Raw genomic sequence first — 14,316 nt, forward strand, 5'->3', positions numbered from 1 at the left:
GTCATATGATAATTCTGTGTTTAGTTTCTTTTTAATTAATTAATTTATTTATTTTTGGCTGTGTTGGGTCTTCATTGCTGCACGGGGGCTTTCTCTAGTTGTGGTGAGCGGGGACTACTCTTTGCTGTGGTGCGAGGGCTTCTCATTGCGGTGGCTTCTCTTGTTACGGAGCACGGGATCTAGGCTCACGGGCTTCAGTAGTTGCAGCACGTGGGCTCAGCAGTTGTGGTGCACGGGCTTAGCTGCTCCGCGGCATGTAGGATATTCCCGGACCAGGGCTCAAACCCGTGTCCCCTGCATTGGCAGGCGGACTCTCAACCACTGCGCCACCAGGGAAGTCCCCTATGTTTAGTTTCTGAGGAACTGCCAAACCGTTTTCCACAGCGGCTGCACCATTTGACATTCCAGCAACCAGTATGTAAGAGTTCCAATTTTTCCATATCCTCACCAACACTTGTTAGTTTACATTTTAAAAATTATAGCCATCCTGGGAGATGTGAAGTGGTATCTCATTGTGGTTTTGATTTGCATTTCCCCAGTGACTAATGATATTGAGCATCTTTTCATGTGCTAGTTGACCATTTGAATATTATTTAAACCCTTTGTCCATTTATGAATTAGGTTTAGGCTTTGGTGTTGTTGCTGAGCTGTCAGTTATTTATATTCTCTGGATATTAATTCTTTATCAAATATATGATTTGCAAATATTTTCTCCCATTTTATGAGCTTTCACTTACTTTAAAGTGTCCTTTTTTTTTTTCTTTCTGTTTTTCACCTTTATTAATGGGATCACAGCATTCACATATTAATGGGATCACAGCATTCACATACATTCACATATATCATGAACATGGTACTTCTTTTTCCTTTAGTGATCCAAACGATCACGATTATCATTACTACAAATCAGAGAAGTGATTCTCCTATTGTTATTTTTTAATAAATTTTTTTATTTATTTATTTTTATTTAATTATTTTTGGCTGTGTTGGGTCTTCGCTGCTGCGCACAGGCTTTCTCTAGTTGCAACAAGAGGGGTCTACTCTTCGTTGCGGTGCACAGGCTTCTCACTGCGGTGGCTTCTCTTGTTGTGGAGCACAGGCTCTAGGCACGCGGGCTCAGTAGCTGTGGCTTGCGGGCTCCAGAGCGCAGGCTCAGTAGTTGTGGCGCACGAGCTTAGCTGCTCCGCAGCATGTGGGATCTTCCCGAACTGGGGCTCAAACCTGTGTCCCCTGCACTGGCAGGTGGATTCTTAACCACTGTGCCACCAGGGAAGTCCCTCTCCTATTGTTTTAGTCCTCCATCTTAAATTACAAACCAAACATACCAAGACACATACCTTCCATATTACATGCTTCAGTCAGTTTTCAGATATCTAACTGTAGATTTAAGATATCAATGGCTATAAATTTTTTCAGACATTTTTGAAATGCAAATTATATGTTATGTCAAAATAATTTCAGCACGACTTTATTTCTTATTATTCTGTATTAAATTTAGGGCTATTCTCAGTTTCTACTTTGGACAGTTCCAATAGTTAAGAAAATTAAAGAAAAATTACTCATCATAAATAGATGAAAATATCTTGAGAGTATTCTTTGATGCACAAAAGTTTTAATTTTGATAAAATTCAACTTATCTATTTTTTTCATTTGTTAGCTGCACTTTTTCTTTTTTATTTTTAAATCTTATTTTGGCCATGCGGCATGCGGAATCTTAGTTCCCTGACCAGGGATCGAACCTGCACCCCCTTCTTTGGAAGCGCAAAATCCCAACCACTGGACTGCCAGGGAAGTCCCTGTTAGCTGTACTTTTGATGTCATTTAAGAAGTCATTGCTGGGGCTTCCCTGGTGGCGCAGTGGTTGGGAATCTGCCTGCCAATGTGGGAGACGCAGGTTCGAGCCCTGGTCTGGGAGGATGCCACATGCCGCCAAGCAGTTGGGCCCATGAGCCACAACTGCTGAGCCTGCGCTCTGGAGCCCGCAAGCCACAACTACTGAGCCTGCACTCTTTGAGCCTGCGAGCCACAACTACTGAAGCCTGTGCTCCTAGAACCTGTGTTCTGCAACGAGAAGCCACGGCAATGAGAAGCCCATGCACTGCAACGAAGAGTAGCCCCCGCTCGCTGCAACTAGAGAAAGCCCACAGGGCAGCAATGAAGACCCGATGCAGCCAAAAATAAAGTAAATTAACAAATTAAAAAAAAAAAAAAGAAGTCATTGCTAAATCGACAGTAATGGAGATTTCCTGTTTTCTTCTAAGAGTTTTATAGTTTTCTCTTTTAAAGTTTGTGTTTGATCCATTTTTTTTAGTTAATTTTTGTATGTGGTGTATGATCAGAGTCCAACTTCTTCCTTTTGCAAGTGGATGCCCAGTTTTCTCAGCATCATTTGTTGAAAAGACTGTTCTTTCCCTATTGTCTGGTCATGGCTCCCTGGTTTAAAACCCAGTGACCACCGTATTAGTTTCCTTGGATTGCCATAACAAAGGTCACAAATTGGGCGACTAAAACAATAGCAATGTATTGTCTCACAGTTCTGGAGGCTAGAAGTCCAAAATCATGGTGTTAGCAGGGCCGTCCTCCCTCTGAAACCTGTAAAGGGATCCTCCCTTGCCTGGGAGGATCTGGTAGTTTGCAGCAATCTTTCCTTCTTCACATGGTGTTCTCCCTATGTCTGTCTTCACATGGCAGTCTTCATATGAGGAAACCAGTCATATTTGATGAGGAGTCTACCTCATCCTGCATTATGATCTCATCCTAATTTAAATAATACATCTGCAATGACCCTATTTCCAAAGGTTACGTTTTGAGGCATTGCTGTTGAGTTATTTCCCCCAAATCTCCTTCGCTCCTAAGTGTGAGATTACTAAGTAAAAGAGTAAGATAATTTTCCAGCTCCTCAAGTGTGATGAAACCTGCAATATTTGCTCTTATAATCAATATTGCATACTGATTGTTTTAACACTTTTAATGCCACACAGTTAAATGCCTTCTCAGCTAGGCTGCCCCTTCCAGATGGTGCATGGGCAGTGTTTGGAACAACAGTTTTCCTTAATAAGTATTTGGAGACATTAATTTTAGATGAAAGCAAACATGAATATATTATAGAATATGAGAGTAATGCATGAGTTAAACAAATATGCCATAATCTCACACACACTGATTTTTCTTTTTGTTAGATTAAGACATAAAAATGCACTTTGCTTTAATAACTTGTGAGGCTGAATACTGGGAAGTGCTGTTTACAGGAAAGACAGAGTAATTAAAGGAGTTGAAAAGGTTTTAAGGAAAGGCATGAATCCTGAACCGTATGGTTTTATACAGTTTTTATAATGTGTAATATCATACCTTAATGTATAATTTCAGTTTTTAACAGATAAATTCAAACATTCCTTAAGTTGACTAATTACTTAACTCAGGTAAGTGAGATTTTTAAAACTTTTATTCCTGTGAAAATAAGTGTAATAACTCTAGAAATCTGGTTTTCCCACTCGTCAGGGATTGCCAGTTCTTCCTGGCTGAGGGCTGGAGCTGTCAGTTTGTGACTTTTCCAAACTACTTGGGCAAAGTATGTATTCCTCGTTGGTGTGTGGTCGCTGAAGTTTCTGAAACGTCTGTTATGTTTTCTCTGTGATCGGCTAGTGATCTGACAAACATTTTCTAAAACGTGTGGCCTCGCAAACCCCCAAAAGATACTGGCCCTTTAAATCTTCCAATAGACGCTGCCAAAGGAAGCAACTGCAGCTGAGAAGGCCAGAACCTAGGTAAGCATCTGTGCCAATTCTGCAGGGCATTGCAAAATCTACCAAAGTACATAGGCACACATTTCGGTAGGACAAAGTTCTCAGCCCTCATTCCTGGAATGAGGGCCGCTTTCCCCACATGTGCAGTAGGGCTGAAGAATGGAGGCTGGTGGCTGGTTTGCACATGTCCTCTCTTACACAAGGATAGCAGCCTCTACCTTTATCCAGCAGTCCCCTAGCTGTTATAAGGTCGGATCAGATTCCAGAGTTCTGAAAGAGCTTATTCCAAACTCTCCAAATCAACAGTTGCTTTGGTGGAGGGACCAACCCCTATAGCTTCCTACTCCACTATTTTGGTGATGTCACTCTCTACCCCTTGACTTACAAGTTAACTATGTACCTTTTCAATACCTAATCTGGGATTAATCTAACTTTCTTCTGGATTCATTTTCAATGTCAGAACCATTGAGAGGAGTTGGAGGAATGTCCTCGTCTGCTCTCTCAAAGTCACTTAAAATGATGAAAGTCTCTCTCTTGTCCCTAATTAGTTTCCTCTCCATTCCCCACCAATGGCACATCTAACTTTTCACTAGATTTCTCAAGCCCTAGGCCACCACTTGCCTCCTGTTTCTCAAGGGAAGTAAGGACACAGGGAATGACTTTCCTCAACTCCCTACTCCTCCAGCTACACCTACAGCGATGGTGCATCTCTCTCGGGTCAGAGGAGAAGCTTTCCCTCTCCAAGTCTAAGGCTGGCACCTCCACTTGTACTCTCTTTATCCATGCCTTCCTGTCTCTTCTATCACTTCATTTCGCAAACATTCCTGCAACTGTCTTCTCTAAACTTGCTTAAATCTCCCCATCTTTGACCCACAATGCCTCCCCACCCAACTAAGCCCTCTCAGGGTTTCCGTATCACTTCCTACTATCTCAACTACATACAATTCAAATGCAATTTAGATTCCCAATCATTCATGAAAATTACATTCACTACGGTCATCAATGGAGTTATTTATTTATTTAGTATTGCTTTTTTTTTTTTTTTGGCCGAGTGGCTTGCGGGATCTTAGTTCCCCGACCAGGGATTGAACCCTCGCCCTCAGCAGTGAAAGCGCCAAGTCCACTGGATCTCCAAGGAATTCCCACCAATGTATTTCTAATTCCCAGATTTACAGGATCCTTTTCCATCTGACTTGACCTTTCTGCAGTATTGGCTCCAGACAATCACTTCCTCCTTCCTAGAACTGTCACTTTCCTAAGTTTCCATGGTATCGCTGTACTGTTTCTCCTCCTGCCTTTCTAAGCACACCTTCCTGGTTTGCTCTGCAGATTTTTCTTCCTTTGACTGCCAGGTACATGCTGGTATTTGCTGGGGGCTGCATCCGTGGTCCCCTTCTCTTTTCAACTAGCTGCTCTCTATTGAGAGCAATTTGACCCACACTCATAGACCCTCCCAATCCTCATCTCTGGGGCCAGCCTCTCACTTAAGTTCCATCCCCTCACACATAGACAGCGGCCTGCCTCATACCTCCCAAGACGGCCCACACCATCTCAAATGCAACATGTCTAACCAAACTTGCTGCTCCTCTTCCTCCAGTGTGTCACACCTGAGGCCAGTGGTATCCTTCAGGGGCTTCAGCCAAAAACTTGGCAGGGGGTGCAGGAGGGAGGAGCGGGGAGGGGCTCATCTTAAGTCCTCAGAGAGAGCCCTTAAAGTCCCTGGAGCTTACATTCTAATGGGGGGTGAGAAACAAATGAGTTAATAAAAAATATTATTTCATACAATGACAATGCTATGAAAACATTGGCATGGTAAAGGAATAGAGTAACTGGGGGTGATTTTTTTTTTTTAACAGCATTCATTTTTTTAAAGTATTTTATTTTATTATTATTATTATTATTATTATTTTTTGGCCACGTGGCATGCAGGATCTTAGTTTCCCCAACCAGGGATTGAACCCGCGCCCCCTGCACTGGAAGTGCGGAGTCTTAACCACTGGACCGCCAGGGAAGTCCCTGAGGTGTCTTTTTGATATGAGATCAGAGACCTGAATAAGCAATAGCTTTCAAAGAGACTTCCAGTTTCAGCCTCATTCCCTCAAACCCACTGTCCATGCTGCTTTAAGAATACTCTTTCTAAAATATAAATTTGGTCACACTGCTCTCCTGCTTAACAGCTTTTGAGTTTCCCACTGCTTATAAGGGGTAAGCTCTTTACCACAACCAATGGCCTTCTCTGGTCTGGGTCCCTGCCTTCCCCTCCAGGTTCATCGCAATCAAAGCCTTGAGTGACTACTATGTGCCAGGTACTGTTCTCAGTGTGAAGGACGCCATGAGGACAGGGCAGACGAAAGTCCCAACACTCATGGAACTTCTTACTTCTATGGGAGAGATGTAATTCTAAAAATGTGTAAATAAGTAAATAAAAATTTTAGACATGAAGTGATTTTAGATATGAAAAATTTTAGTGATGAGTGATATGAAGAAAATAAAATGGTAAAGTTACAGGTAAATAAAATGGTCAGGGAAGGTCCCTTAGAAGAAGTGCTCTTTGAGGTGAGTTCCAAATGATGAGAAAGGGAAGATCTCGGGTAACAGAGCTCCAGGCAGGGGGAACAGCAGGCACAAAGCTTGAAGGCAGGAATCGGTGGGGAGTGCTCAAGAAGCAGGCCGCGGGGTGGATGCAGCACAGAGAATAGGAGGAGGGTTGGTCAGAGGGGAGGTTAGAGTCAGGAAGGAGGCAGAGCACTTGGGTGTGGTGTCTTCCCGATGTCACTGCTTGAATTCCAGAGCCCTTTATCTTGTTTATTTATTTTTTTTTTTGGCTGCACTGCACAGCTTGCAGGATCTTAGTTTCCCGATGAACTGTGCCCTCAGCAGTGAAAGCGTGGAGTCCTAACCACTGGGCTGCCAGGGAATTCCCTCCAGAGTGCTTTAGATGCTTCAGACGCACCATGTTCTTGCATCTCCCGCCTCTGCCAGTGATTTGCTCTCCCCACTAAGGGAACTCCTACTCATCCTTCGAGACTTGGCTCTGTGAAACGTTCCCTAACTCCCACTTCTAGGCTATTCAGTCACCCACTACGGCTCCCTCATTAAGGTATAAAGCAGTCCTGCAGAGCAGACATCTGTCAGCTGCACCCTCACTATGTACACGTCTGGATCTAACACTAGACTGTGAGCCTCCTGAGGGAACAGTGAATTCACTTTCAGATTCTCACCACCTAGCCCAGATACGAAAGAGGTATTTGATAAATGAATAAACGCTCCTCTGCTAATGAGAACTATCAGATTGGGTTTTTCAGAAATGAAATCTATTGATATATGATTATTTGGAGCCATTCTACAACAGCATCTACTTACACACTTAAATCTGATTTTTTCACTGGTTCATCAAATATTTATACAGCAATTTCTGCCAGAAGCTGGGGATAGCTGTGAACAGAGACATGGCATTGTTGCCCTTATGAATATATTTTCTACCAGGGAAGTCAAACAAATAATCAATTACTCAATTGCTTACTTACAAAAGGAATAAGTCCTATGAAGGAGAAATAAAGGGTACCATGAGTGTCTTAACGGGGAGACTCTGCCTAGTCTGGGAGGTCAGGAAAGCCTTCTTTGAAAAGTGACAACAGAACTGAGCTCCGAAGGATAAGTAGGAACAAACAAGGAGGGTGAACATTCCCAACAAAATGTATTATATGTCCAAAGGTGCTAAGGCAGGATGGGGCATGATGTGTTAAAGGCTGGTGTAGCTGAAGAACAAAGAGGGGAGAAGATCACAAAGTGAATGTGGCATCATTAACTCATAACATGGTAGAAGACGATATATAATGCTGATCTCAAGTAATGGCACATGTTTCAACATTCACTTGCAGTGACTTACGTTTGTTTTAGCTCTATCAACAGTAAAAGGAGAAAGAGAGGGAAAACAAGAATGCAGTATTGTAAATGAACTGTCTTAAACCTCTCTAACACAGTGTACAATTCTGTGGCTCTTAATCTATTTTGTGCCATAAATAATTGCTAAGAACCATTAACACAAGTAGCAAGTGCCACAATAAAAGTTATATTTGGTGCTGAGTGAATGCAGACTAATTTAGATACTTGCATTATGAGACTGTAAATTCCTAGAGGGCTGCTGTTCTGATGCATCTTTATATTCAATTCAGCAACTAGCACAATGCCTTACTCGCGATGAGCCCTCAAACAGTTACCAAGTGTATCCCCGTGCAGGGACTCATGGTTTATATTACTAATTGGCACACACCCTGATCTGAGGTTAGTTGGCAGAAGCCTCCCTGAGAGACACAGTGACAGAAGAAATAAAACAACTCAAGATTTTTTTTTAGAACAAAGTGAATTTGAAACAACGAAAATGGAGGAGTTATCATTTACAGTTGTTTTAGAAAACAGGCTAAACACAACCACTGATCAAATATGTTGAAAAAAATTTTAACCTGAAGCATTTGAAGAAAACTCAGGACTGAAAAAAGTTAATAAAAAAAAAAAAAGAGTTTCGGTGAATAGGCAGAAGATGGCAGAGTAGAAGGACATGTGCTCACTCCCTCTTGCGAGAGCACCAGAATCACAACTAACTGCTGAACAATCATCGACAGGAAGACACTGGAACTCACTAAAAAAGATACCCCACATCCAAAGAAAAAGGAGAAGCCACAATGAAATGGTATAAGGGGCGCAATCCCCATAATATCAAATCCCATAACCACTGGGTGGGTGACTCACAAAATGGAGAACAATTATACCACAGGAGTTCACCCACTGGAGTAAAGGTTCTGAGTCCCACGTCAGGCTTCCCAACCTGGGGGTCCAGCAATGGGAGAAGGAATTCCCAGAGAATCAGACTTTGAAGGCTAGTGGGATTTGATTGCAGGACTTTGACAGGACTGGGGAAAACAGAGACTCCACTCTTGGAGGGCACACACAAAGTAGTGAGAGCACTGGGACCAGGGGAAGGAGCAGTGATCCCATAGGAGACTGAACCACACCTACCTGCTGGTGGTGGAGGGTCTCCTGCAGAGGTGGGGAGTGGCTGTGGCTCACCGTGGGGACAAGGACACTGGCAGCAGAAGTTCTGGGAAGTACTTCCTGGCATGAGCCCTCCCGGAGTCCACCATTAGCCCCTCCAAAGAGCCTGTAGGATCCAGTGCTGGGTCACCTCAGGCCAAACAACCAACAGGGAGGGAACTCAGCCCCATCCATCAGCAGACAGCAGATTAAAGTTTTACTGAGCTCTGCCCACCAGAGCAACACCCAGCTCTACCCACCACCAGTCTCTCCCATCAGGAAGCTTGCACAAGGCTCTTAGATAGCCTTTTCCACCAGACTACAATCCTGCAGCCTGTGGAACAAAAACAACATTCACAGAAAGACAGACAAAATGAAAAGGCAGAGGACTATGTACCAGAACAAGATAAAACCCCAGAAAAACAACTAAATGAAGTGGAGATAGGCAACCTTCCAGAAAAAGAATTCAGAATAATGATAGTGAAGATGATCCAGGACCTCAGAAAAAGAATGGAGGTAAAGGTCGAGAAGATGCAAAAAATGTTTAACAAAGACCTAGAAGAAGTAAAGAACAAACACCTAGAAGAATTAAAGAACAAACAAACAGAGATGAACAATACAATAACTGAAATGAAAAATACACTAGAAGGAATCAATAGCAGAATAACTCAGGTAGAAGAACGGATAAGTGACCTGGAAGACAGAATGGTGGAATTCACTGCTGCGAAACAGAATAAAGAAAAAAGAATGAAAAGAAATGAAGACAGCCTAAGAGACCTCTGGGGCAACATTAAACGCAACAACATTCGCATTATAGGGGTTCCAGAAGGAGAAGAGAGAGAGAAAGGACCAGAGAAAATATCTGAAGAGATTATAGTCAAAAACTTCCCTAACATGAGAAAGGAAATAGCCACCCAAGTCCAGGAAGCGCAGCGAGTCCCATACAGGATAAACCCAAGGAGAAACACGCTGAGACACATAGTAATCAAACTGGTAAAAATTACAAAGAAAAATTATTGAAAGCAGCAAGGGAAAAATGAAAAATAACATACAAGGGAACTCCCATAAGTTAACAGCTGATTTCTCAGCAGAAACTCTACAAGCCAGAAGGGAGTGGCATGATATACTTAAAGTGATGAAAGGGAAGAACCTACAACCAAGATTACTCTACCCACCAAGGATCTCATTCAGATTCGATGGAGAAATAAAAAGCATTACAGACAAGCAAAAGCTAAGAGAATTCAGCACCACCAAACCAGCTCTACAACAAATGCTAAAGGAACTTCTCTAAGTGGGAAAACAAGAGAAGAAAAGGACCTACAAAAACAAACCCCCCAAAATTAAGAAAATGGTAATAGGAACATACATATCGATAATTACCTTAAACACGAATGGATTAAATGCTCCAACCAAAAGAAACAGGCTAGCTGAATGGATACAAAAACAAGACCCATATATATGCTGTCTACAAGACACCCACTTCAGACCTAGGGACACATACAGACTGAAAGTGAGGGGATGGAGAAAGATATTCCATGCAAATGGAAATCAAAAGAAAGCTGGAGTAACAATACTCATATCAGATGAAATAGACTTTAAAATAAAGAATATTATGAGATAGAAGGAAGGCCACTACATAATGATCAAGGGATCAATCCAAGAAAAAGATATAACAATTATAAATATATATGGACCCAACATAGGAGCACCTCAATACATACAGCAAATGCTAACAGCTATAAAAGGGAAATCGACAGCAACACAAAAATAGTGGGGGATTTTAACACCTCACTTACACCAATCGACAGATCATCCAGATAGAAAATTAAAAAGGAAACACAAGCTTTAAATGACACAATAGACCAGATAGATTTAATTGATATTTCTAGGACATTCCATCTGAAAACAGCAGATTACATTTTCTTCTCAAGTGCACACGGAACATTCTCCAGGATAGATCACATCTTGGATCACAAATCAAGCCTCGGTAAATTTAAGAAAACTGAAATCATATCAAGCATCTTTTCTGACCACAACGCTATGAGATTGGAAATCAATTACAGGGGGAATAAATGTAAAAAACACAAACACATGGAGGCTAAACAATACATTACTAAAGAACCAAGAGACCACTGAAGAAATCAAGGAGGAAATCAAAACATACCTAGAGACAAATGACAACAAAAACACAATGATCCAAAACCCATGGGGTGCAGCAAAAGCAGTTTTAAGAGGGAAGTTTATAGCAATACAATCCTACCTCAAGAAACAAGAAAAATCTCAAATAAAGAATCTAACCTTACGCCTAAAGGAACTAGAGAAAGAAGAACAAACAAAACCCAAAGTTAGTAGAAGGAAAGAAATCATCAAGATTAGAGCAGAAATAAATGAAATAGAAACAAAGAAAACAATAGCAAAGATCAATAAAACTAAAAGCTGATTCTTTGAGAAGACAAACAAAATTGGTAAACATTTAGCCAGACTCATCAAGAAAAAGAGGGAGAGGACTAAAATCAATAAAATTGGAAATAAAAAAGAAGTAACAACAGACACCATAGAAATACAAAGCATCCTAAGAGACTACTACACGCAACTCTATGCCAATAAAATGGACAACCTGGAAGAAATGGACAAATTCTTACAAAGGTATAACCTTCCAAGACTGAACCAGGAAGAAACAGAAAATATGAACAGACCAATCACAAGTAATGAAATTGAAACTGTGATTAAAAATCTTCCAACAAACAAAAGTCCAGGACCAGATGGCTTCACAGGCGAATTCTATCAAACATTTAGAAAAGAGCTAACACCTATCCTTCTCAAACTCTTCCAAAAAATTGCAGAGGAAGGAACACTCCCAAACTCATTCTATGAGGTCACCATCACCCTGATACCAAAACCAGACAAAGATACTACAAAAAAAGAAAATTACAGACCAATACCACTCATGAATATAGATGCAAAAATCCTCAACAAAATACTAGCAAACAGAATCCAACAATACATTAAAAGTATCATACACCATGATCAACTGGGATTTATCCCAGAGATGCAAGGATTCTTCAATATACGCAAATCAATCAATGTGATACACCACATTAACAAACTGAAGAATAAAAACCATATGATCATCTCAATACATGCAGAAAAGCTTTTGACAAAATTCAACACCCATTTATGATAAAAACTCTCCAGAAAGTGGGCATAGAGGGAACCTACCTCAAAAAATGGCCATATACGACAAACCCACAGCAAACATCATTCTCAATGGTGAAAAACTGAAAGCATCTCCTCTAAGATCAGGAACAAGACAAGGATGTCCACTCTCGCCACTATCATTCAACATAGTTTTGGAAGTCCTAGCCATGGCAATCAGAGAAGAAAAAGAAATAAAAGGAACACAAATTGAAAAAGAGGTAAAACTGCCACTGTTTGCAGATGACATGATACTATACATAGAAAATCCTAAAGATGCCACCAGAAAACTACTAGAGCTAATCAATGAAGTTGGTAAAGTTGCAGGATACAAAATTAATGCACACAAATCTCTTGCATTGCTATACACTAACAATGAAAGATCAGAAAGAGAAATTAAGGAAACAATCCCATTCACCACTGCAACAAAAAGAATAAAATACCTACGAATAAACCTACCTAAGGAGGTAAAAGATCTGTACTCAGAAAATTATAAGACACTGATGAAAGAAATCAAAGATGACACAAACAGATGGAGAGATATACCATGTTCTTTGATTGGAAGAATCAGTATTGTGAAAATGACTATATTACCCAAAGCAATCTACAGAATCAATGCAATCCCTATCAAATTACCAATGGCATTTTTTACAGAACTAGAACAAAAAAATCTTAAAATTTGCATGAAGACACAAAAGACCCTGAATAGCCAAAGCAATCTTGAGGGAAAAAAATGGACTTGGAGGAGTCAGACTCGCTGACTTCAGATCATACTACAAAGCTACAGTAATCAAGACAATACGGTACTGGAACAAAACCACATATATAGATCAAAGGAACAGGATAAAAAGTCCAGAGATAAACCCATGCATCTATGGTCAACTAATCTACGACAAAGGAGGCAAGGATATACAATGGAGAAAAGGGTTTCTTCAATAAGTGGTGCTGGGAAAACTGGACAGGTACATGTAAAAGAATGAAATTAGAACGCTCCCTAACACCATACACAAAAATAAACTGAAAGTGGATTAAAGACATAAATGTAAGACCAGACACTATAAAACTCTTAGAGGAAAACATAGGAAGAACACTCTTTGACATAAATCACAGCAAGATCTTTTTGACCCACCTCCTAGAGTAACAGAAATAAAAACAAACAAACAAAAAGAGTTTCCTGGCATCTGAGGGGTGGTGGGGGGGGAATGAGGAGAAAAATAAAAAGAAAGTTCAAAGTTTTAGACTTCCTAACAGCAATTCTAAGGAAAACAAAGTTTCTATGGCCATGATGACAGAATGCACCATGGACACTGGAGGAAAAAACAATGAGCTGGGAAGAGGAGGCGCTGGCTGGGGCTGGATGAACAATAGGTTGTTCCATAGGGTCAAATCTGTCTCTCTTTTTCTCTCAGCAATGAGCACGAGGACTTCCCTGGTGGTGCAGTGGTTAAGAATCCGCCTGCCTATGCAGGGGACACGGGTTCGATCCCTGGTCTGGGAAGATCCCACACCAACTGAGCCCATGCACCACAACTACTGAGCCCACGTGCCGCAACTACTGAGTCTGCATGCTGCAACTACTGAAGCCCACATGCCTAGAGCCTGAGCTCCACAAAAGAAAAGCCACTGCAATGAGAAGCCCGCGCACCACAACAAAGAGCAGCCCCCCCTCGCCACAACTAGAGAAAGCCTGTGCACAGCAACAAAGACCCAACGCAGCTGAAAAAAAAAAAAGAGTACCTAGGGACTTCCCTGGTGGTCCAGTTGTTAAGACTCTGTGCTTCCAATGCACGGGGCGTGGGTTCCATCCCTGGTTGGGGAACTAAGATCCCATATGTCCCATGGTGCAGCAAAAAAAAAACCCACAACAACAAAACAAAACAAAACGAGAAAAAGGAAGAGTACCTCTCTGGAGGAAACGAGTCATGCCTGTCTAAACCTGTGGGATATCTCCACATTCACATGTCCCAAACCACACACTTCATCATGTTTCCTTCTACCCACCCTCATCATCACCTAACTCATTCCTCCTCTTATATTCTCTGTAATTTCTTTCACGTCCTCCCAAACATCAAGACCAGAAATAGTGGTAAGTTATTTTTTAAATTAATTTTTTTTAACTGAAGTATAGTTGACTTACAATATTATATTAGTTTTAGGTGTACAACATAGTAATTCAATATTTTTATAAAATATACGCCATAGAAAGATATTATAAAATATTGTCTATATCCCCTGTGCTGTACATAACATCCTTGAAACCTATTTATTTTACACCTGGTATTTTGTAGCTCTTCATCTCCTTCACCTATCTTGGCCCAACCCTGACACCTCTCCCCTCTGGTAACCA

General features: G+C 41.1%; 1 protein-coding gene and 2 long non-coding RNA genes across 7 annotated transcripts in view; 1 reads left to right on the plus strand and 2 right to left on the minus strand.

Annotated features, from left to right (window-relative positions):
- Positions 1–14,316, minus strand: part of GK5 (glycerol kinase 5) — an 81,654-nt gene that overhangs the window by 46,177 nt on the left and 21,161 nt on the right. The window lies entirely within an intron of this gene.
- The window catches only part of LOC309660551, a 247,780-nt gene that overhangs the window by 27,326 nt on the left and 206,138 nt on the right, over positions 1–14,316 (plus strand). The gene's annotated exons all lie outside the window — the stretch shown is intronic.
- LOC309660566 lies at positions 31–4,226 on the minus strand. Its single transcript, XR_014263471.1, has 2 exons — positions 2,034–4,226; positions 31–1,995 (listed from the first exon to the last, which is right to left on the minus strand). It is a non-coding gene; the product is annotated as an uncharacterized lncRNA (long non-coding RNA).

The sequence above is a fragment of the Balaenoptera physalus genome (assembly GCF_965194825.1).
Source record: "Balaenoptera physalus genome assembly, chromosome: 4".
NCBI lineage: Eukaryota > Metazoa > Chordata > Mammalia > Artiodactyla > Balaenopteridae > Balaenoptera > Balaenoptera physalus.